We start from the raw sequence: 26,433 nt of genomic DNA, 5'->3' as shown, positions 1-26,433 counted from the left end.
CTACATTTAGCTACACCTACTATTTGGTGATAGAACAAAACAATATGCTAGCGTTGGATCAGTCCTGCAATGAACCAATTAATTATATGCACATGTGGTAGTCCCCTGCTGCGGTCTATAAAAAAAAGATGCTCAATCCTCAAGCGACAACAAACGAAACATATAAAACTGAGCTGGGAACATATTTATCAAATCCTGAATTTATAGTTCAAATATAAATCACTGGCCAGTGATAGGTCTAAAAGAAACTAGAAACCTAAAATAACAGACATATTTGCATAAATTACTAATTTATTAGTATTAAAAAAGTTGCAGTTTTTTAGTGCCTGAAGGAAGGTGTTAGGTAAATATTATTTCCATTTTTCCTCTGTCCAATTACTATTGTGAGGCAGGCATTTGTTGTTTGTAGCAGTCAGTATATTTAAGAGAAAAAAATCGTATTGGCAAGTCTCTTATGCCCCTTTCCCACTGCAGCCTTAAAACGGTATATTGCCGATTTTTGAAGGCAAAATACCGTTTAAGGCTGCAGTGGGAAAGCGCCAGAGTTGAAATACCGTTTAAAATTAAACGGTATTTCGACCCGTTTTCAAAGCAGAGTCCTACACGGTTAAATAACGTTTAAGAGGCAGTGGGAATGCCTCTTAAACGTTATTTAGCCTCCAGGCAGTCCCAGTGCCTGATGAGACCTAGTAGTTCTTACTTTGTGCATGTGTAATGAGTGCACGTGCATAATAAAGAGCCGCTCATTACATATGCGCATATGTAATGAGCGGCTCATTAGTATGCACGTGCACTCATTACATATGCGAAAAGTGAGAACTACTAGGTCTTATCAGGCACTGGGACTGCCTGTATCCTGCATGGACCCTGCAATGACCCCCGCTGCCTCCCCACTGCCCACAGGTAAGTACAAGGGGAGGGGAGGTGGGGGCACAGGGCAGGTACGGAGGGTTAGGCACTATTTACACTGGGGGGGGGGGGGGATTAGGCACTCTTTACACTGGGGGAAGGGGGGGGGGTGTTAGGCACTCTACATTATACACGGTTCACTGCAATGGGAATGGTACTTAAATGGTATTTAAAACGGTAATCTGCTGCAGTGGGAATGCTAATACCGTTTTAAATACCATTTAAGATTACCAGTACTTTAAACTGGTCTGCAGTGGGAAAGCAGCATTACTTAGACTGTATGGCCAGACAGATGTGGGTACCTCTTTATGGACGGGATGTATGAAGCTGAAAATACGGTAAAACCCCTGTTAATACATCCCACCCTAGGTCCTGTATGGACATGTTCTTTAGCTGTTTAAGTTGTGCAGTTCTAGTGTAAACTGATTCCCGGATTGGAACTTTTCCTTGTAGCAGGTACAAGTGAGAGCCTCCTTTTATCTCAGAAAGAAAGGTAGTAGTGATGAGGCATTTCCCCGCCTTCTTTGTGGTATCAGCGGCTTCTTCGCATCGTAGTGAACACATTGTGATCTGAAGAAGCCGCTGATGCCACAAAGAAGGTGGGGAAACACGTCATCACTACTCTCTTTCTGAGATACAAAGAGGCTTTTACTGGTACCTGCTACAAGGAAAAGTTCCAGCCTGGGAAGCAGTTTACACTATAACTGCAAACGGCTAAAGGACACCACCAAACAGGACCTAGAGAGATCCCTTATCTGTTTGGCCTTATAGTCTAAGTAAGAGACTTGCCAATATAATTTTTTCTCTTAAATATACTGACTGCTACATACAAATGTCTGCCTCACAATACTAATTAATTGGACAGAGGAAAATAATATTTACCTAACACCTTCTATTGGGCACTATAAAACAGCAACTTTTTAAATTAATACTAATGAATTATTAATTTATGCAAATATGTCTGTTATTTTACGTTTTTATGGGCTGAATTCTCTAAAATCCGAGTCGACACATCGGCGGCTACCGCAGACATAATTATCGCATATGCACTAACACATGCAATAATTAGGGCAAATGACAGCTCTTGCGTTAAGAGCTGCCCTTTGCAATCTGGCCGGAGATGGGCAGCGGGTACCGGCGACTCCTCCCTCCCTCCCTTACCTGGCCGGATGATGCTGCTGCTGCGGGGCGGGCTCTCCTCCTCCCTGCAATTGGAAGAGGCTTTACAGTGCAAGGAGGAGGAGGTCACAGGTCTGGGCAGCACAGCGCTGTGCTGCCCGGACACAGGTGAGGGGGGTTGGTGGGGGTCTGTTTGGGGTGGCGGTGGGTCGTGGTAGAAGTCCATAGGCTTCTATGGGGCATCGCGCTAACCCAGCAGGGGGTCTTTAGTGCATCTCACATGCGGTAAAAACCCAGATAATCGGGTTTTTACCGCATTTTTGGTTTAGAGAATCCTGCCCTATGTGTTTTTTTTTTTTTTTGTTTGTTTTTTAATATCACTGGCCGGTGATTTATATTTGAACAATAAATTCTGGATTTGATAAATCTGTTACCAGTGCAGTTTGTTTTATTTACTATTTGGTGAAAATTTGTTAACCATTTGTGTATTCAGAGATTAGGGTGGAAAGTTATGTAACCTTCTAAAGAGGACAAAGAGAGCAATTTATCAGTTCCTGTAGCTAATACTTTATGTAATAATTTATTGCTAGAATCTTATTGGTTGCTATAGACAATATCTCCACTGTCTGGCCATGGAACTTAAGCAAATAAAATATCTCTCTTCGTTCAGTAAATGTCAGTTTTATCTGTGTGTGTTGGAAACCTTGCAGATGTTCAGTGTATTATCTAGGTTGCTTGTAAACTTAGTCATGTTTTATATATGAGATTGTCTGCTTAAATTAAGAGTTCTATAGGCCTTATTTGCAAATATTGTCTATAGAAGAGTTGAGAAAGGGAGACACTAAAACGGGCAGCACAGATGGTGTAATGATTGGCATTACTGCCTCATAGCACTGAGGTTATAGGTTCTATTCCGAGTATGGCCATAACTGTGTGGAATTTGCATACCCTCCAACATTACCCATTCCATTAGGTACAAAATGCTCTGTTTCTGGACTTCCCTGCCAGTGGCAGTTACAGAGGTTGGACTCCAACACAGACCAAAATTCAAAGAGGAGGGGGGGGGGGGGGGGTCACATCAACTGTCAGTGAGTCCAGGACAGTGATGTTTGGTGTGGCTTCCTATGTGTGGTTTCCTATGGGTACTCAATTTCCGCCCACTATCAGAAATATACTCAAGGGCGTAACTACCATAGATGCATAGAGCTGAAGGGGGCCATCTTTACTGTCTACGTAATAGGTTTTACATACATTTATTACCATCAGTTGCTAAATAGGGGGCCCTTACAAACTTTTTTTATGGGGCCTACAAATATCTAGTTACGCCCCTAAATATACTGATAGGTTAATTGGCTAACAAAATTAACCCTTGTGTGTTTGTGTGGTAAGGATGTAGATTGTAAGCTCCACTGGGGGGGCAGGGACTAATTCAAATGTTTTCTGTAAAGCTCTGCAGAACGCATATGTATGTAGCGAATGTGTACGCTATATAAATAAATGGTAGTAGTAATAATAGCAACCGTATAACTCCGTAGTAAGTCCTGTCTTTTCAATGGCACAGTTAATCATATAACTCTTCAGTGAACTAGGTTCACTCAAATGTTGCGAGAAGTTTGTGGTTTTCTCTCCGCTGATGATGATAGGTTTCTGTACTATATTTTCTATGAGAATTGTTGCCACGTCTGTGCTGTGCTTGGCATTGAGAAGGCTGTGTGCAGCAAAATATACTGTGCAAATGTGTTGGAAAATACCAAGCAGCTCTATTAAGCTTTGGCTGAATTGCTGACCCAAACAATGGGGCAGATGTATTATGCTTTAACAAGAGATAAATGCAAGGGTGATGGAGAGAGAAACGCCCAGCCAATCAGCTCCTTACTGACTTTTTTCAAACACAACATGTAACATGGCAGTTAGCAGGTGATTGGCTGGACGTTTATCTCTCCTTATCACCCTTGGATTTATCTCTTGTTAAAGCTTAATACATCTGCTCCACTGGCCGAATCTCCTCAGCCATGACTGGCGTCTCTCCCTGGTTACTATGACCACAAACATCACACAGGCACAATGTCTGTGCACAATGCACCTGAGCTGCTAGGAACCCTGCTTATATTGTATTTGCTTTATGAGCTATTTCATTTTCATATCATTTTAATTGCTAGCTATTACAGAATTGCTTTATTATATGTCACCGTTTCAGAAATCACTGTGGTGGTGTTACTAATTAGAAGTGTTTTGCACTTTATAAATAAATGATAGTTTTTAATTGGAATTCTTCAGTTATTGTACATATAAATTGATTTATGTTTACACAAATGGGTTCTCTTCTGTATGTAAGAGGCATATGCTCTAGTTCAGCTGTTCTCAAAGTGTGGGTCCTGACCCCAAAGTGGGTCCTCGCCTTCTCATTATGGGGTCGCGACGCAATGTTGCTGACCATCAGGCGGATGATTTGTCTAATCTCAGTCACTGATTCAAGGAGTCTGAAATATCTGAGTTGTCTGTTACTTCAGGCTCTTCCATCATTTTGTGCCTCCACAGTGCTGCCATGTGTGTGCTGCTGTCCATGTGATGTGATGACCTTCTGCAGTAACTTGCTGGGGTCCTGTCATTATTTTTATTATTTGTGGGGTCCCAGCGCAAAATAGTTTGAGTTCCCCTGCTCTAGTTTAATGCATTGAGGGGTAGATTTATAAAGCTCGGTGAAGTGATAGTGTCTGATTTTTATCACCGGCCAATCAGATTCTACCTGTCATTTTTCAAACCAAGCCTGTAACTTCACAGTTAGCTGATTGGCCGGTGATAAAAACCAGACCCAATGGGGCAGATGTATTAAGCCTTAATAAGAGATAAATGCACGGTTGATAAAGAGAGATAAACATCCAGCCAATCTCCTGCTAACTGCCATGTTACAGGCTGTGTTTGAAAAAAGTCAGTAAGGAGCTGATTGGCTGGACGTTTATCTCTTTATCACCCTTGCATTTATCTCTTGTTAAGGCTTAATACATCTGCCCCATTATCACTTGACTGAGCTTAATAAATCTGCCCCTCAGTTCTGAAAGGGTTTTACACTTTGTGTTCCTAATCTGTTCTGGGCAATTATTATTTTACAACAGATTTGTTAGGATGTTTATTATAAAAAAGGAGAGAGTATGGGGTTTGCTATTCACCAAGAGTTAAACTTGTGCTAAGAACATATCTAGAAATCTGAAGGCCCCTATACACGAGCAGATGCATTTGGACCTGAGGGTCTAGTTCTATGGCCAGTTTAGACATACAGTTTAGAAATACAGGGCAGTATTCAATTTAGAGTCTGATCCATTCCGACATGCATTTGTCGTAATGGATCCGACAAGTCCTATTCAATGGGCAGGTAAGTCCGACTTGGATTTAAGCCAAGTCCGACTGTTGTATTTGAGCGTTCCTGGTGTCCCATCCTGCTGCTGCTGTCAGTAGCTCCCCATGCCATGTGCGAATTCACAGGGAGCTGCTGGAGGGAGCTGCACTTGCCACCTGCCGGACAGGGAGCGCTGCCGAGAGCGAGGAGCCTGGCCGGGGGTGGAATAGACCCCACAGTGCACATAACACATGTTTATTTTTATTTTAAACCTGCTTATTAGAGTAATATCAATAGCATTAGCTTGACTCATGGGTGGGATAAATGCAATAAGGATGCCATTAGAATCAAATCTGTAATTTTATTCTTTATTGGGTACAAGGCATCTGCAGCACCACACAAAGTACATACAGTACAGAAACAAAACCTAAGAAGAAGTGCGTATGTTAGAGGACAGATATAACAGGACAAATACAATATTTACTTGGCAGCTACTAACTAGTAAATCATTGTTGTCCTGAACCTGTGCCCAGTAACAATATCCTTTCTTTTATACATTGGCTTTTCCACGCAGTCCTGAAGTTTCTGATCTGAATCTGTTCAGGAAAACGATGCATCATTTATATAACGTGTAATTGTACTGCTGAGATAAAGGAAACTGCCAGGCATTGCCAATGTAGCAATCATTCTATAGCTTATCAAACTTTCATGAATATCCTGAATCACATGAGGAGTTATGGGGCACAGCTGTGTGTTTTATCTGTCGCTGGTTTTCTGGCCCCATGTTCAGCACAATGACAATTCTCCACATTCACAATGAGTCTGAATTACTGCCCATGATAACACAAGTGGACCATTGAAGATAATGAAATAGAGAAGCAGCTTGTTTTGTGTTTCCCACGTACACCTCTGTCACGTTACCCGGCTTGGACCAGTGCACTCCCTGTGGTGACGACATTTATGTTGCTACATTATTTTCTGAGATCTGTCATTATCTGCAAACCAGTGACAGACCTTCCTACTGAATCCTCTGTACTAAGAGCCATAATTGCACATCATGTGGAGACATGTTACATAATGAAGCAAATTCGGTCTCTTTAAATTCAAACCGTAATATTTTACCTCATGTATGTTTTATCCATAGATTAACAATGCAAGTATAGACCATTAAAAGGCGGCATTGTGGATTTGGATTAATTATACAAGAAGGCTAAAGATGGAACAAGTGTTTCATTATTTATTTTTGTTCACCTTAATTTCTTGCCAATATTGATCAGCGATTTTTTTTTTTTTTTTTTAGCAATAAACTTGTAATTTAGGTACAAACAGATTAAAGAGGAACTTCATTATTGTTGCTATTAACTTTTATATGGCACATTCATTTTATGCAGGACTTTATGAAGAAAGTTTATTATTCGCATCAGCCAAATGGGCACACACATACCTAGGGTTCATATTTTCAATGCCTTATTCCTGGAGGCTTCTCTACTTGGCAAATCTCTGCTAAAATGTCCGCCAAAACCGGTTTCCTGTTTTGTGTTGCTGCAGCAGCTCCGCTGTATTTATACATGACCACAGAGTATGCAGTGTGGGCCCCCATGGACCCAGTAGAAAGCAACCAATCCGCTTTGAAAAGACTTGTTTTTGACAATTTCCCACAAACACAGTTCTAGCACAGATTCCATCACATTTATATCATTTGAAGTACATTCTATCAGGATTTTCACTCCTTTCTATCTGCATGGTGCAGTTCTCTATCATCTTCCCAAACAATTTCTAAATTACTCTTTTACCTTGTTTCCTCACCTCAGAGATCCCCACCATCACTATGGGTGCTTTCAATATTTCCGTTGACATTTCACAATCTCTTCATGCCTTCAAACTGCTCCCTCTAGCCTTTTCTTTTTGCCTCTCCCTGTGGATGACTCCACTACTCATTGGAAGGGCCACAGAATTGATCTTGTAATAACTTGTGAACTCGCTAAAGGTGCATACACACTGGATGATAAAATGAATGATATTGGTAATTTTGGCCCTTTTGAGCAATATTGTTCATAATCTCGCCCAATGTGTACGCAATGAACGACGGCCAATGTGCCGTTAACGACCGCCACTGTTATCTGTGCATGCAGCTCAATCCCGCAATAACATCAGCAACTGCTTGTCCGGTTGCTGCCCCGGTGACGTCACTGAGGGGCAGATTTATTAAGCTCGGTGCAGTAATAAACTGTCAATCTGCTCCTAACTGTGAAGCTATAGGCTTGGTTTAAAAAAAAATGACAGGTAGGAGCTGATTGGCCAGTAATAAAACCAGACACTTCACCAAGCTTAATAAATCTACCCCTGAGTGATATCATTAAACTATATCGTTCAGTGTGTATGCGCTTATCTTACACCCGGCAGCACCTATTACATTCTCTTATTGTAATGCCCTGAACAAACAAATATATTTCCGGTACTCGTGTATTTTGGCGGCGCCCATCGCATCGCATACCATAAGGCATACGATGGTATGCGATGCGACACGATATTGCGCGATATTGTACAATGCCATACAATTTAAAAATTTTATGGCATTGTATATGGCATACAATGCCATACGATGCGATGCAATGCGATTAAACATTGTATAAGCACCCTAATGGGTGCTTACAATGTTAAATGCACCCCCACGCCACCCCCCCACTATAAACGTGAACCCGAAGCGTGTCGAGCGCTGCGAGCCCGCGAGGGGCGGCGGTACGCGTCCTCCGACCTTTTCATACCCCCACTATCTACGTCGGCGTGGAGTTGAGAATAAAAAGTGTGGCGAGCGCAGCGAGCCACCAAGCCCGAAGCGTGGCGAGCGGACGCGGATACCTGTGAAGCCCGCGAGGGGACTCCGATACCTGTGAAGGTATCCGCGGGGCTCGCCATGCTTCGGGCTCGGTGGCTCGCTGCGCTCGCCACACTTTCTATTCTCAACTCCACACCGACGTGGATAGTGGGGGTATGAAAAGGTCGGAGGACGCGTACTGCCGCCCCACGCGGGCTCGCTGCGCTCGCCATGCTTCGGGTTCACGTTTATAGTGGGGGTGCATTAAACATTGTAAGCACCCATTAGGGTGCTTAAAAGCACCCTTTAGGGTGCTTATACAATCTTTCATCGTATAGGGGCCAAAAATCGCGTTGCATCGCATGCCATCAGGTGCATGGCATACGATGCGATTCGATTAAAACATTGCGCAATGGAAATCGGGGGCGCCGCTATAATACACAAGTACCATATTTCCAATCTCTCATCTGTGCTGAAGACTCTAACTCCAAGCGACAAATGTAATACCTTTTTAAATCCCTTCACCTTTCCTCAACCAACCTACAAACCACTATCAATGCACAAAATCTTGCTGCCTACTGCAAGGATAAGATCTCAAATTAAATGTTATCTTCTTCCTTAAGGTCCCCTTACACTACTGCGGTTTTGTCAGATTTGGCCCAATTCCGACGGTTTGAACCGATAAATGGGACAAGTCGCATGTGTTTTGACACCCCATCTGAGCTGATGTGCGGCCCCATGCAAATCAGGTCGGACTCTAGAGATTGAACCTCCTGCACATAGGATCTATCGTATTGAACAAATCAGTGGCACTTTTGTATTGGGCCCGCTGATTGGCTGCAAGTGCTTTCTCAGCCAAACAGCGGCTGGCCTTTCTTTTGACTGTTTTTTTTTTTTTTTTTTTTTAAATTCCGCTGCTGCAGCTCCCTGGGAGTCTTTACATGTGATAAATCGCATGCGATTTATCACATGTAAAAAATGGCCCTTCAATGCCAAATTGTAAGTGAGCCCTCCCAGGGAGATCAAGGGAAATAAGGTCCGACTTGTCCTCAGGACAAGTCGGCCTAATGTTTGGGAGCCAGTGACCTGCTTAATTCCCTACTCTGCCATTTTCTCTTAATTTGATCCCACAGATGAGGATGAAGTATCCACACTCTTCTCATCCTCCATCTGTACTAATGCCCTACTCTGCCACTTTCTCTTCATTTCATCCCACAGATGATGAAGTATTCACACTCTTCTCATCCTCCCTCTCTACTACCTCTCCTCTAGATCCTATACCTTCGCAAATAAGTAAAGCTCTGTCTTCTTTGCTCATCCCAACCTTAAAATCTGTAATCTTTCTATCAATGTTTCTCTTTCTGTAATAACTAGAATAATAATATTAATAATGTAATTATGACAGGGGGACAAATTGGCTATATGCATTATTAGCTTATTCTTCTGTGTTTTTAAAATGATTACATTTAATAATTGAATATAAACAGTATTAAATAATCAAGTAAAATTAGCTAGGCTTCTGTGTAAATGACGTCAAATAATTTTCATCTTCAGATGTAACATGGTAACAGCAATTTGAAGCTGACAGCTACATTAATCTGCCTAATGGTTATTCTATTTCTGGATGCTCCATAATTGGCTGTATTTTTCTATGTTACGTATGCTATATACACACATCATATGGAACAGAACAGATGGAGCCACACATCCATTGCGCCAGCGCACCTAGGCAAGGGTTTTGGGGCGCCACTATTATAGCTCGCTCAGACGCACTGAGGTGTGTTGAGGCAAGCCACACAATATGCATGCAATACACATAAGTTATATCTCTAGAAGTGTAATGGGGAAAGATAAACGCTCCTAGCTTCCTCTGCAGCCAAGGCACCATTGCTGGACTGCAGGGAGGGAACTGTGAGCAATCCTAGCATAGGTGGGTCAGCTCCTGCCAGGTGCTCAGGTCTCTGTTGCACAGCAGGTGCAGGTAGGGGACCGGAGCTGTGGGTTGATCACTGCAGCGTCTGTGCCTTTGTAAGCAGCCCCTATCTCGTAACTAGCGTAGCACCTGCAGCATTCTTCTTAGACATGCAATACCTATGCCATTGCTCGCTCCATAGATGTGGGCTTCCCCGAAGACCTGGTTCATGCTCGATTGCCATTTTGTTTACCCGCTCAGTGCTCAAGTCTGGCCTGCTCATACTGTATGTCAGTCATACTGTAGAGTAAATCTGTGTTTAACCAGTGTTGCGTAATGAGACGCACGGACAGCCGTGCCCTTACACAAGTGGACCTACAGTATGGATCCATGGTTGTCTTTGCTACTTTCACGACGCAGTGACCTATCTCAGCACGCCGTTGGCATCTCATCATCTGCGAAAGTACTGTGTACTCGCTCCCTTATCCCCATAGCCTGTTATAAATAGCGTAATGAGACGCACGTCTATGTAATAGTATTTTTGGAAAAAAATGTCTAACCACTGAACAGTAAAGTGCCGTGCGACTAGGCGCGCTGTGGAGAGTTGGTGGGCCAAACGCCATAGGCAGCCTAGATGAGTGTGGCTCCATCTGTATATAAAAAGTTGTTAATGTAACGCAGCAAAATAATTTGTAATAACTATAATAAAATATTACAGATATGATTCAAGAAAATAACGCTAACACTTATCAATACACAGATAGTTGGTGTCAGATAACTTGTGTAACCATTTTACCCACGATGGTGTACTGTCCCTGAAGTTACATTGCCATAGACTCTGCTTTGCAGTCCATTTTATGTAAGTGTAGTCCGATTATTCTTTACAATGCCTTGACATTGTCTTGGTAAACAAAATTATAGACCTTTGTCTATGGAAAATAGGGCTGTTGCATATACAGGTTCAGTATCCCTTATCCGAGAGGGATTTTTCAGCATTTTGGTGCCCCGGTGGTCCCCTAACATCCAGGGCAGCCTTCAGGATCTTCTTCAGCGACATATCTAGTCCCAGGGGTGCATTGTGCGAGTGCGCCAGTTACATCACCCCAGTAGTGCCAGTTACATATCCATTCCCCAGTAAGTGCCATTAGCAAAGTAAAAGCACATTCTGGAAACGATGGGTTTTCAGAATAATTTGGATAACCGATATCTGAACATAATTCCCTGAATCCTGTTGCACTAGGACATGGAAGTGCAAAGGTCTTTGCTCTCTGCCTGTGTTGCCTCAGAATGGTGGTTCTTTGGGAGAGGAATCCTAGTTCAATATGAATGTGTAGGCCACAAGCGCATAGCGCCCTTGTCACTTACTAAGCAGGATGTTATTGCTTGTAAGAACAACTTTCTTTTGTTAGCTAGTTCTACACGAGGCACTAGAGATTTATTCTCTCCACAGAAGTTGCTTTGATCTCAATAATAAAGTGATCCGTGGTGTGGCATCTGTGCTGGTTATTAACATGGACTCATTTATTGTTCAGTCATTTTCTTAACCTCATCTTTGTTGTTGAATTTAAAGAAACTTTCCTTCAGAGTTTCTGGAAGTCATTGTGGATCTCAAAATTATACAGCATACAGAAAGGGGCAATTGAAAATAAAAGTAAAGAAAGGCCTTTCAGGGCATACAGAGATTGGACTGTTGAAGCACCTAAGGAATTTGTCTCTGAGTTTAGGTTTTTTGGTTGATTATTTTGCCTATCTTCCTCTCTGTTGCAACATAGAAAGCAAAACGAAGAAGATTGACAGCTTCCCTCTTATTCCTACAGTATGTTGCTTTGTTTTGACAGGATAAGGTTTAGTTGTATTAATGTTCTCCAAATGATCAATCTTAGAAATGTAAACTTTGATTACAGTCTTAATAGATCTCATTGATGAACTTAATTTGTCACATCTCTCTACCACAAATGTTGCTTTTTCTTCGTTATTATGTTAACTGGATAATGTGTACCGTTGTCGGTTTATTTCTACCCATGCTGTATGTTGTTATATACCCACTTGTATGGCACTAAGAAACATTGTGGCACATTATAAATAAAATAATAACATGAACATTTATATGTAAAAAATAACATTAATATTGATATGTACTATTAATATTGTAAAAGGTAACCCATAATTGGTTTGGCTTCGTGCTGGGTTTGCCATATTATAGTTCTTAATAATTCTGTATTTAAACATTTTATTCAGAAATGTGATTTAAGTTCTCTTTGTCTCTAAGTCTTATTAGGTGTATAAAATAATGTTCAGTTATGTTTTCCCATTCTTGAGTGATTTTTGGATCATCAGCATTGTGAGATACTCCATTCCCTGGAAACTCTATTTACATTTAATGTGTTCTAGAATTATCATGTCCTACCATAAACAGATTTATTTTGTAATAACGTGTTAAGCTGATTGATGTTCGTAATTATGTCCGTATCAGAGATGGCATAGGAGGAACCGGATTTCTGAAAAACGAATGCCCTCTTATTACTGCTGTCATTTCCAGAACCTAAATACGTAAGCAGTTGCGTTACATTAGTACCCGCGAAGTATTTTGCTAACAAGTGTTCACAAAATACACTATGCAGTATTCTATTACAGTAGCATGTGGTGTGATTGCTGCGAGCACATATGACTCAGTAGTAGCAATGTTCCCAAGCCAACCACATTAATAGGCAAGTGAATATTAATGAACTATGACACTTTTGAATTGCAAAATAGCACGTTGAAATACACAAAAAATGCCTAGACTGAATTAAAATACAAATTTATGTTTAGAATATCGGTAGTGTGCTATTGTACAGACAGTGGGGTTAGAGTTATGTTTACAGATATGGCTTTTTGTCTTTCTGCACTGGCCAATGAAATCTTGTGGAATAATTTGACGACTTGTACAGGTTGAGTATCCCCTATCCGTGCATCCCGTATCCGAATTATTCCAAAAACCATGGGTTTTTTTGGAACAATTCTAATGTTATTTTTTTTTCCCCCTAACCCTTTTTAGACTTACCAAGTCCCCCGGCGTCCATGGCAGGCCTTCAGCATCCTCTCCAGCGTCTCCAGCGGTCCCAGGAGTGCTTTGCAACCTGTATATTAAGATTTTTTTCAGTTAGGGGTGTTCTGGGTGCAGGTGGTGAGAAGGTTAATTCTGTGGTTCTCGGTTGCTGTCTTTTGTTTAAATATTCACTGGTGTGTTTTATAAAATACGGAACTGAGAAAGCTGTGCCTGCCTTTGTATTAATGTAATGTCACTGCCAGGTATGCCTGTGCAGAGCATGCAAATCTAATCCCTATAATAAACTGTGTTCAGCTGTCCATTATCAGATTCCAAATGGCACATCGCAGCACAGGCGACCAGATGTCACTTTCTAATGAATTGCCATAGAAAACTGTAGCTAAAATAGACATTGAGAGCATACTCATTAGCTGCTGAGAGTAAAGTCAATTGAACATTTCTGCCCAAAGCAAGTCTTGCTGATTACTTACAAAGAAGATAATCAATACAATCTAGTATGTTAGTGAGTGTAACAAGCAGGATGTACATGCTTGAAAGTCATTTCCAGGAGCACTTTGCATGAAGGCTAGTGTAGATCTGTGTGTTTAATATGTGGACGTTATTTGTCTTGTAAAGAAAATAAAAACAATAAAAACATTTTATATTTGAGAGACAAAATAAGAAAAGGCGTAATGGTCCTCTTGGCAATAAAGTTCAAGTATAGCCTACACAGACGTTCCATTGTAAAATTACAGGCAATCGGGGTAAAAACCATAAAAATCCTGTGAAATTATAGGAGAACTGCATCATGAACAGTCAGAGCGGAACAGCCATCGATCAATCCTGAGAAAACATCCACAAAGCAGTCAGGGATAATGTGCTGCCCAAACCTCACTTTTTAAATAAAGTTTTAAAAATCTTTTAACTACTTTGGTGTGCTGGGTCTTGGCTGCTCCCAGATAATAATGATATCTTTTTTTTTAAATAGAATCTTTTTTATTGGACAATAAAGAGAAAAAACTGTACAGAACACCGTAGTGCATTAATTAATCACATACAAAAATAATTAAGCATATAATCTGCATACAAATGTATTAAATATATGATGTTATGCATATATATAAGAATAAAGACAATATTAACCACTTAATGTCTGAGTTCTGTACATTCAAAATATCTAGACCATAATATCAATTTCTAACAATTAAAGAAAGATGAAAAGGGAAAGAGAAAAAAAAAAAGAGAAAAAAGGGAGGGTATCATGCAAATATCAAGTAGGGGGTATATCCCACATACAAAAAATACAATAAAAATATCACATTGAAAAAGTATCTCCTAACAAATAGATAAGTATGATCGGCACGAAATAGTAATAACGCATTCCTATTTCAATTACTAATCCTTAATGTAATTACCAGAATTCGGGCCCAGTAATATTATGAGTGAGACGAGGAGTGTGGGGATTCCAACCATCTGTTCCAAATTTTGTCAAATTTAGCCATGGTACCGCGGGACATGTATACATATTTTTCACTTTGTACAGTAGTGTTTACCAGGGCCTTCCATTCCACCAATGTAGGTCCCAAATTAGCCATCCAGTGCCTAGCTATCACCACCTTAGCAAGAGAACAGAGATTTATCACATACTGACATTCTGTATTGGTAAGAGGGGCATTTTCCCTACTGCCCAGTACACATAGCTTGGGGGTCAGTGCCTGATCAGAGATCCCAGTGGAAACTATAGTCGCTTGAACACCAGCCCAGAAGGAGGAGACCAAGGGACAATCCCACAGTAGATGCCAAAAGCACCCCTGCAGGGAGTGGCATTTAGGGCAGTCTGGGGTGGCGCGTCCTCCAAAGGTTACAAGTTTTGTTGGGGTCAGGTATGTCCTATGTAATATGAATAGCTGCACCTGTTGAAATCTCGCAGAGACCGTAGCATGTCTGGGAAGTGCCAACGCCTCCTCCCACTCTTCCTCCCCCAGCTGCCCAATATCTACCTCCCACTTGGACTTCAGAGTGGGCAGGGAATCTTTATGTAAATAGGACAGTAAGAGTGAATATGTCAGGGATATAGCCTTAGTCTGACCCAGGTTGCTCATAAAGGTCCTTATTGGGGAGGGTGTCAATACAGGGGGACTATTGTTAAATTGTGTACCCAGGGCATGGCGCAGCTGAAGGTACCTGAAAAAATAAAATTGAGACAGTCCATACTCCTCCTTCAACTGTTGAAACGATTTTAGCTGGCTGGCCTCATAGAGCTGCCCAATAGTCACCACGCCCCGAGACGACCATAGCCGCCTACCCGACAAGGACGCGGTCTCAGAGAGTTGCATGGAGTGCCAGAGGGGAGCCTCCGGATCAATATCAGTATAACCCATTATCCGTTGGACCTCCTGCCAGATCCTGACTGCCTGGACCACCAGTGGAGGAGCACCTCTGGGTATCTTGCCGCCCAACAATAACTGTAGAGGTGTCACCATGGGGCATATGTGATGTAAGAACACAGCGGGAAGTGATGACCGATCATTATCCTGTACCCAAAGCCTAATATGGGAGAGTTGACAAGCATGATAGTAAAGTCTAAACTGCGGCAGGGCCAAGCCCCCGTCTGTCCTTGACCTGGTAAGCGTATTAATACTAATCCTAGGGCGTTTGTTCGCCCAAATTAGAGAGGACAGCAAACTATTTAGATGTCTAAAAAAGGAGACAGGGACATAGACTGGTGCCTGCTGTAACACATACATCACCTTAGGTTGTATGATCATTTTAGTCAAACTAACCCTGCCAAGAACGTTTAGGGGGAGTCTACTCCAGACTGAGGTTTTGTCTTTAATATAGGATAGAATCGGAGTTAAGTTCTGGGGAATGAAATCGCGGCTATTATTAGTGACTAGGATTCCTAAGTATTTAAACTGGGAAACCCAACGAAGTGGAAGAGGGATGCCCGGGTCAAGAGGTGGGGACCCACGCAGGGGCATAATGGATGATTTGGCCCAGTTTATGGTAAGGCCTGAGAATCTACCAAATTCCTCCATTATCTGTAAGGCAATTGGCATAGATAACCTGTAGTCCTTTAGAAACAGTAATAAGTCATCTGCATAAAGCGCCACAGTATCAGTTCTCTGTCCCAATGTTAGTCCAACTATATCAGGATGGTGTCTGAGCACACATGCCAATGGCTCAATTGCTATGGCAAATAGACCGGGGGAGAGCGGGCATCCCTGCCTAGTACCCCGCCCCAACTGAAAAGGGAGTGACGTGTGGCCATTGACAGAAATCCTGGCCATCGGGTGAAGGTATAGCAACTGCACCCATTTCAAAAACCGAGGGCCAAACCCCATAAGCTTCATTACCTGCCACAAATAAGGCCACTCGACAGAGTCGAAGGCCTTATTGGCATCGAAAGAGACCACAACTGAGTGCTCCTCCTCTGTATGGATAGCCTGAATATGTGTGTACAGGCGCCTCAGGTTAGCACAGGTGGACATGCCTGGCATAAAGCCGGTCTGGTCCGGATGAATTATGGATAAAATTACACCATTGAGCCTAATAGCCAGAATTTTTGCCAGAATTTTAGCATCTGTCGTAATTAGGGAGATGGGCCTATAAGAATCAGGGTATTCAGGGTCTTTCCCGGGCTTAGGGAGGACTACTATGACCGCTTCTGACATAGAGTCTGGCATGACATTAAGGTCGAAAAGACAATTAAATAAATCTAGCAGTTTTGGGGCAAACAGGTCTAAGTTTGATCTATATAACTCCACCGGTATGCCATCGGTGCCCGGAGCCTTACCCCCGGAAAAGGATCGGACCGCCACCTCAACCTCGGCCACAGTAATAGGGGCATCCAGAGAAGCTCTAGCCTCAGTGGACAGCAGGGACAATTCAATACATCCCAGGTATCCACAGAGGTCCCCCTGTGAACACATCAATCTAGAGCCATATAAATCCTGAAAAAAGTTAAAAAAGACTTCGGCTATATCCACAGTAGAGGTCTGTAGTACACCATCAGGTCTATAGATCTGGGCAACCGAGTTTGCGGGACGGTCCGAATGCACCAAGTGTGACAAAAGACTACTTGTCTTGTCGGCACTCATATATATACGGTGGGATCTAAACAGTAGGTTACGGGCATTTCGATCCTCTAGGTGGGAGATCCACTCAGCCTGCGCCAGGTCCCACTCCACTCTAGTCTCCTCCAGGCCACTGTTTAAATATCTAATCTCCAGGTCCCGACATCTCTCCTCCAGCTCCTCACCCCTAGCCCTAGCAGATGTCTTGAGGGAGGCGATCTTAGATATCAAGGTGCCTCTCATATATGCCTTAAATGATTCCCAAACCATTGGAGCAGAAGCCGAGCCCACATTATCATTAAAATACCCTTCCCATAAATTTTGGAGATCCGAGGTTTCACCGAATTGGAGCAACCATGAGGGATGCAGTTTCCAATGGGACTGTCCCCTTCGGCACTCCATATCTACCGCCAGCATGAGAGGGGAATGGTCCGAGACACCTCTAGCCTTGTAGCATACATCCACAATTCTTGGTAACAGGGACAGGGAAACCAGAGCTAGGTCAATTCGCGAAAACGAGTGGTGAGTCCTGGAGAAGCAAGAGAACTGGGTAGCGTCAGGGTGTTTAACACGCCACACGTCCCTCAGGCCAAGTGACGTAATGTAATTTGCAAAATTTGATGGGCAGTCATTGAAAGGGACAGAGCCAGGAGGCCTCCACTTATCTAAACCGTGATTCATTAGGTTATTAAAGTCCCCAAGGCATATAACTGGCGTGTCAGGTGACTGGGCAACAAACGCAACCGCATGGCTCAAGACCTCGTAGTTAAAGGGAGGAGGAATATAAACTGCCAAAACAAAAAAGGGTTGGGAATGTAGTTTACAGTGTAGGAAAACGTATCGTCCCAGGGGGTCTGTTTTAACCGAAATTAGTGCAAACTGTACCGTTTTTTTAATTAGAATGGAAACACCCCTGGAGTATGTGGTGTGAGAGGCGTGATAAGCCCAGCCCACCCAAGGCCTACGCAATGAAAGTAACCTATTTCCCACCAGATGGGTCTCCACCAAGCATGTAACATCTGAGCCATATTGTGTGATCAACTTAAGTATTAGGGAGCGTTTGATCCTGTCATTGATTCCCCGGATATTCCAGGTTAGCACAGTGAGGTGCGTCATCATGGAGGGAAAAACATAACACAGTGATAACAATCGTCACCTCGACAATCCCCTTGAGGCACGAGGTGCAGCACCCTCACCCAACCATGAATTATTGAATCCCCCCAATATAAGCAAAACACAGTAAAATAGAATGCATGATACACTACACAGTAAAGACAAAAAAAGAAGAGATAGAAAGAAAAAGACATAACTAAGAAGATTCCCCAATAACTCACCCCCTCCCTGTATACCTCCCCGAACAATGGCATACTTGAATCCCTAAACTATGAACTTATCGGAACAGAGTAGAAAGCTCCCCCAATAAACTCTGAGGGCAATTAAGTAATAACTACCAATACAAGCAAGGGAGCCCCCCAGACATATATTAGTAAATGTGAACCTTAAGTAATTCCCCCCCCCCCCCACCTCCCAGAGCATAGATTATAAAGAGCCCCACAGACCCAACAGGGACCACATTCCTTATATAAGCAAACTGATAACGGCAATATCAAAAATGTGTATGGCAACATTCACTGCTCTTGAAAGTCACCCCAACCCACTTGTAATAAAGAGGAAAAGTTTGTGTCATTTTCAAGATGTGTGTAACCACACTTTACCACATAGTCATACGGAGAATCAGTCCGGGGCCAGCCGTCTAGCACCGGGTGCAAAGCGATCCAGCCATGCCGCCGCCTCACGAGGACTGCTGAAGAACTTTGTTTCGCCATCCGCTACCACCCGCAATCTGGCTGGAAATAACATGGAGTACGGGAGGTTCAAATCTCTCAGCCTGCGTTTCACGGGCACAAACAAAGCCCTTTCCTTTTGCACCTCCATTGCGAAGTCGGGAAATGTAGAGATGGTCACGCCATTCCTAGTCATGGGACCCCTGGTGCGGTTCAATCGCAGTACTGTGTCCCGATCTTTGTAGTGTAGAAATTTCGCAATAAATGTCCTGGGAGGGGCCCCAGGTGGGAGAGGCCGAGTAGGGACCCTGTGCGCCCTTTCGACCGCAAACTGAGGAGTGAAGGATTCTTTACCATAAGTTGTTAGGAGCCATTCTTCCAGGAACGTCTCAGGTGCTGAACCCTCCTCCTTTTCCGGCAGGCCGACAAACCGCACGTTGTTTCTCCTCAGGCGGCCCTCCATGTCCATTAACTTGTTCTGGATAGTAGAGACCTGTTGTGTCAGAGTAGTCACCGTGGTTTTCAGGGGTTCGATCGCGTCCTCAACTGTAGATACACGAGTCTCGACTTCCCCCACTCGTTCACGGATGCGCTGCACATCTTGTCGGAGCAATGACAGATCACATTGCACTTTTTCGATCTTGTCCGACAGCCTCTTTTCAGTACCGGATATAGCATCTAGAATTTGCTGTAAGGATGCAGGTGCAGGAGGTGCATCAGCACTCAGCTCCTTGGGGTCAACTGGATTTTCAGAGTCGGGCGTGTCCTCCACATTAGATGCAGACTGATTCTGCGCCCCAGGGCCCCTCGCATATTTTGCCAGCTTGGCCGCAGGGGTACCATGATTTTGTTTTCCCATGATAAGTGGAGGCAGGAGTATGAAACCACCCGTATACCCGCTAGGTAGGTTCTGTAGCAGTGGACAGGACGAGGTTAAGTTGCAGTATTATGTAGTGCAGCACAAGCACAAGGTTAAGTTGCAGTATTATTCAGTGCAGCACAAGGTTAAGTTGCAGTGTTATTCAGTGCAGCACAAGGTTAAGTTGCAGTGTTATTCAGTGCAGCACAAGGTTAAGTTGCAGTATTATTCAGTGCAGCACAAGGTTAAGTTGCAGTATTATTCAGTGCAGCACAAGGTTAAGTTGCAGTATTATTCAGTGCAGCACCAGGTTAAGTTGCAGTGTTATTCAGTGCAGCACCAGGTTAAGTTGCAGTGTTATCCAGTGCAGCACAAGGCTGTGTGCTGGGAGACAGTGATCAGAAAGTGTGGCAGACAAGGGGTTAAAGTCATCCAGCTGCATGCAGGTAGACAGTCTGTAGCCACTGGCATTCACCACTCCCCACCCAGTGCAAGAACTGTGCCCTCGGGCAGAGGCACACAGCCCGCCACCTCCAATATGGCCGCCGGAGTTTTAGAACTGTAGGGTGCCTTATTGGCAGCCAGATCTGGGGCCACCACCTGAGTGCTCCAGGGGTATAGGTCACTTAGCAGGGGGGAGATGCCTGCCCCAGCCCCACCAGCCGCCGCTCACCTCCGCCTGTCCGTCCGCAGCAGCATCCACAGGAGGCCAGCAGCAGAAGTCGCGCGCGGCCGGAAGTGCCGGGGACGCCAAGGAGGACAGGCCACAGACCTCACACCCGGCTCCCAGGCTCCAGAAACGGCGCCCGCGGGTCTCGGTCGGCTCGCCGGGTACAGCGGGGGCCACAACAGGTACGCGGGGGGGTCAGGGGAGCAAACCGCTGGTACAGGATTTACTTTCAGGATAAGTGTCCAGGGAGCCCCAGCACACCACGTCCTATCCTCTTGCCGCCGTAGCCACGCCCCTAATAATGATATCTTTAAATGCTTTCTGTTATATCCCTGGGGCCATAAAGGACTTTAGGTGTAGCTCCTCATGCACCCTTTTAGCTTGGTTCTGCTGGCAGGTGTGAGAGTCTGATCCGTTTTAAGGGTGTCCTTTCATGTAGTATGCAAGACTCTGGGGATACACAGAAGGCTTCCAACTTGATCCGTGTAACCACTTTCTTATTGACCGTTTTGGGTGAAGCTGAAGAGAATGTTGCAAAGTGCCAACTGAAAGCAAGAGGTTATGACTAGGGATGCCAATCCTGGGGCATTTTTTCAATCCAGGGAATTGTTATCCCTAATTAAAAAAAAAACACCCCCATCCCAAAGCAGCTGCGCCGCACATTCACTTACCAGTGCGGCAACCGGTCCAGGAGGCAGGGCTGTGTGGTGGAGCTGGGGTGCCTCTGAAAGTGGGCGGCCTGCATGCACAGTCTAATCCCGAAATTTAAGTATCCAATCCTGGGATTCAAATCCCGGCAGTTTTTGGCCAAATCCTGGGATCCCGCTGATCCCGGGATATGCCACCCTGGTTGTGACATTGTCTCACCATATGATGTCTCCAAGGCTTCTTGGAAAGTCAGAGGAATTGTTCAAAGTGATCACATTTTCTGTTAGACTGATATATGCTCAGGGTATATTTATATTTGTTTTATTATTATTTCCTCTCTGACTGCACTATGATGCCTAGGTGATGCCTTTTGAGCCTCCACGAAAGCTGGTAAGCATTGCATTAACTGTCATTACCTTTCTCCTGTAACCACTACTGTACAGCAGTGGTAGAGTGTCCAATCTACCTTCTTTCCAGAAAGTTTGAATTTAGCCACCTCTCTCATTTAGGACATCAAGTTCACACTTTTCCTCATAAGAGCTTGTGTTGGTCAGTAATCCAGTGTTCAGTAGTACAAATGGAATGAGGAACGATGGTGGCAGGCTCCTGTTTCTCCACTGTTTTACCACTGGTGGTTGGGATTGAACAATATAGTGCATACCCACTGAACGAGATCACCTGCTTCTAATGCAGATCTTTGGCTACATAGCCAAAATTAACTTGCATGTACTCGCGACGGGAGTATCGTTAACAATATTGAGCATACTCACTAGACTTTTTTTTTTTTTAAAGATATTGCTCAGAAGAGCCATTTTGAGCGATATCTTTTACAAACTTATGTAGTGTGTACGGAACTTAAAGCAATGGGCGTTGAGGAATTTTTGTGGGGAGGGGTATAAAATTTAGGCGGTGGCTTTTTTTTTTTAAAGATTCAGTGTTTTATTTGAGTTTTCAAAATATAAAGGGAGGGGATACAGAATAAGAAATAGGGGTGGGGCGGTGGGGGAGGGGAAACAATTTATACAAATAATCTCACAGCGAATCATATGTATGTTACATCATACACATAGATATTCAGAAATTATTATTACTCAGACATATAATGGTAATAAAAAATAAGAAAATATTGAAAATCAGAGTGATACCAAGTGTGACACTAAATTATAGGGCCATGTAGAGAGGTGTTTATATATACATTTCAATTCTTCAACTAATTGAACACCTTGTAAGAGCGTAGATGGTAGGGAATGAATCCTCCGGATACAATGTATTTTGGGTCAGTCAGGGAGATGGCCGATTAAATCAGCGGATGTTTGAGGTATTTGTCGATTTGTAGGTGATCCAGGTTACCCATTTTGAAGTGGGAGGTTTAGGGGATGGTGTGTAGGCTGAGCCTGCTATTTCGAATGGGAAGTGGCTTTGGACAGCTTCCTCAATAGCGAAGATCGTTGGGACCAGGGGAGTACACCAGTGTCTTGCTAGGAATAGTTTGGTTGAGGTCAGGACATCACCCAGAACGTAGTGGCTATCCTGGGGGATATTGTCTGGGAACAGGTGGAATAATGCTATTTTCGGATGAGGAAGGAGCCCCCGAAATTTCAGAGAGTAAGGCAAATACTCTGGACCACAATCTAGTCCGTTTAGGGTATGACCAGTAAATGTGGGACACGTTTCCACACTGTCGCCAACAAGCATTAGGAGAGGATCGATATATTGTATGTAAGAGGGCCGGAGTTAGATATTGTCTATGTATAAGTTTATAAAATTGTTCTATGTGGGATTGGCATTTAGACACATGGAAACAATTGTGGAAAATAGCCTCCCCCTCCTCATCTGTCATAGGACTTACTAGGCCGCATTCCCATTTGACTTGAAAGCTAAATTTAATGGGATCCTACAGATCCATGAGTAAGTTGTACCACCAGGAGATGGAACCCTTAGAGTCTAATCTAGTGATTCTATGGCATATATATTTTAGTAGTGGTGCTATCTTATGAGAGGTTGGACAAATACTCTGCACCCAATGCCTTATTTGGAGATATTTCTAGAAGTCCTTGGTGGGGATTGAGAATGTAGATTGAATATCGCTAAATGTGAGTAGGGAGCCCTCTGTCAATATGTTGCTAGGAATGAGATGCCATGGGAAGTCCAAGATTCTAGCGATAAATTAGGTATCAAGTGTGCAATCCTGGTAGAGACAGATCTGGAGAGGAAAGTGATATCTCTGGTGTCACGGACACCATCAATATCCATGAACGTCTAGTAGAGAGTAGTATTGGAGAGCACACCGTGGCTTTTGGGGTTTCTGAAGGAGGCAACCAGAAAATATCGGTGAAAGGTACTGGTAGGTGGAGGCTTTTTTAATTGTGAAAAGTAGACTGAGAAAGCATTACAGGCTTAATTATGTCAGAATTTTGCTATGAGGCCCTATAATTTGTAGTGGTTCTATCTTCTGATGTTAGAACTCCAGCTTTCTGTAATGTTCTCTAGATTAAGTTGGTTGAGTGTCATACGTTTATTTTATACAGAGGTATTTCTTGTGAATGATGATTTTCTGGATATTTTAATGATGGCGTTTTTCTCTAAACGTAAACCTGAGAAAAGGTCAGTTTTAATGAGAAACGTTTTTCTTTTTATTTACACCCTGATCTATATCGCAATCTCTTTAATTTTAAATTAGACAACATTTTCTACAGTGTACCCAGCTAGTATCTAATAGCTTTATTTAATTATTGCTTTTCAAAGCTAGCTGGTGTCTTTAGAACAGTCCTCCCAGAAAACCAGAACAGTATAATAGTGCCTCCACAGTACACCAGCAATATTATACCAGTACACCCACATTCCAGTCAGTGGCCCCCACAATGTATATAAATACCAGCATGTGGCCTTCATCACAATGTACCTGCAGCAGTGCATACTGTATCCCAGGTTGCACCTCTACAATATTTTTTTATTTTTTTTATTTTTGAGGCTTATGATACAACTGAGAGTATCCCCCCAAACCAACATACATGCATAGTGGAATTTAAAAATTGTTTGATCTTCAGGCCTAGAACTATTTTTAAGTTGCTTCATTTTTTTATATGAACTCCTTGATATGGGGTTTATTGTTCGCAATGTATGCCAAACTCCAATCTATTAAGTCAACTCCATGGATTTCTTATGAGATGGCTTGGGAAGTGGACCTGACAGAAATGGCTCTTCTTTCTCCCAAGTTCTTTCAGTACCATTAGAATACATACCTGACTCTTGTCACCTATATAAACTAATCTGACCCATTTGTCAGCTTGAAGTAGATCTGACTAGATTTGCTTAGAATTGGTTAGCATTACTGCCTCACAGCACTGAGGTCATAGGTTGGATACCCACCATGGCCCTAACTGTGCGGAGTTTGTATATTCTCCTGTGCTTGCATGGGTCTTACCGGGTACTCCGGTTTCCCATCACATTCCAAAAATATACTGGTAGGTTTATTGGCTCCCAACAAAAATTAACCCTAGAATGTCTGTGTGTGTATGTATGTGAATGTTTAAATATTCTCTGTGAAGCGCTGCGGCATATGTGTGCGCTATATAAATAACTGGTAATAAATAATAAGTGCTGTGTGTGCTGGTGGCCACTAGATTGTGCCTGATGGAGCAAGTCAAGTGTTTCTTTGTTTGGGTGTGCACAGCTGCGGCGTTGGCATTACTCTTACAATGTTCCGTTTTTTTGATAGGCTAGTAATGTTTTTTTGCTTGAATGGAAAGCTTGACCTACAGTTTATAAACTAAATATTTCTTATATGAACCTTTTTGTCAGCAATTTAAAATAACAAGAATTAAACACAAGTTGAGCTTCCCATATCTAAAAAAACAATATCCAAAATAATTCAATTTTTTTTTTAGTGTGACTGAGTGTCACATTTTCTTTCCGTTACATATTAGATATGCATTTATATTGTGAGCAATGCCAGATTACCAATGGTGTGGGTGGAACTACAGTTGCAGGTTTAAACCTAAAAATAGGCTCTTTATCATGGCAGCAGTCACTCAACTAGCGATACGGTCGGCCATAAATCATTTGTATTGAATCGGTTTCCTCCATAATCTATTTGCATCTGTAAACTATGACATTTTTCTACTGTAACACATCTAGGGAGACATTGGGACTGTTCATGTTGGGATGTACACTCCCACATGGCTCTGGCCACACCCACATAGCACTTTTTACACCTCCTCAACTTCTAACAATTGGCCCATAGACGTTTCAAGCTCATGCCCATGTGGCCCTTAATCTTGCCCTGATTGCAAACTTGCCAGCAGTGCCCCCTTATCTCTTAGGCCCTTAAAAGAAAAACACGTAGTGCAGATGCACTCTCCATATTATTAATCAAATCAATCAATAGAGGTTCTTGGTATATTCATTGGCCAAAAAATATTTGCCCACCAACCAGCTTCACGGTGACCTTATTTCTGGTGGGTCCCTAATACTAAGTTTGAATCTGGGGCGCGAAACCCCAAAAAGGCCAGCATAAGCCAGTCACCCCAGGGCAGCACACAAGTGAAAAACTAAGCTATAAAGTGTGTTAAGAAAGAAGCAGGAGCTAGAGGTTAAAATGTGTAGTGCTAGGAAGTATAGTATTAGTAAAAATAAATAGTGCTAAATAAATGTTAGGGTGTGCCACCCTGAAAGCAACTGTTACACCAACCCAAGGGGAGCTGCACCCAAAATATATCTCCAAGACCAGCAATTAGTGTAAATTTTTAGGTCTTACCTTCATTGTGCCCTCAGTTTGCAGTCTGTGGCTACCAGGGACCAAACTGGTGAACTAATGTTCAGATCAGGTGGACGGGGTGCTACGAGTCCCAACCTTCAGGTGTACACAATGTTAGCTTAGGCCCTTATTCAGATCTGATTTGCAGTACAAATTTGTTCTCAAAATAGGCAAAACCATGTGCACTGCAGGTGGGGCAGATGTAACATGTGCAGAGAGAGTTACATTTGAGTGGGGTGTGTTGAAACTGAAATCTAAATCGCAGTGTAAAAATAAGGCAGCCAGTATTTACCCTGCACAGAAACAAAATAACTCACACAAATCTAACTCTATACATCAGAATCAGCTTTATTGGCCAGGTATACTTGCGTATACTAGGAATTTGTTTTCTGTTTGCTGTGCAGCAGCCAGGTGGGTAACAAGTATGTTACATCTGCCCTACCTGCAGTGCACATGGTTTTGCCCATGTTGAGAACAAATTTGTACTACAATCCGATCTGAATAAAGCCCTGTACACACACAT

At 42.9% G+C, this 26,433-nt stretch overlaps 1 protein-coding gene across 1 annotated transcript in view; it reads left to right on the top strand.

The window, feature by feature from the left end:
* SNX25 (sorting nexin 25) overlaps positions 1-26,433 on the top strand; it is a 189,442-nt gene that overhangs the window by 83,066 nt on the left and 79,943 nt on the right. The window lies entirely within an intron of this gene.

This window comes from Crinia signifera, chromosome 1 (assembly GCF_055691185.1).
Source record: "Crinia signifera chromosome 1, ASM5569118v1, whole genome shotgun sequence".
NCBI lineage: Eukaryota > Metazoa > Chordata > Amphibia > Anura > Myobatrachidae > Crinia > Crinia signifera.
This window is presented reverse-complemented; position numbering and strand designations above follow the sequence as displayed.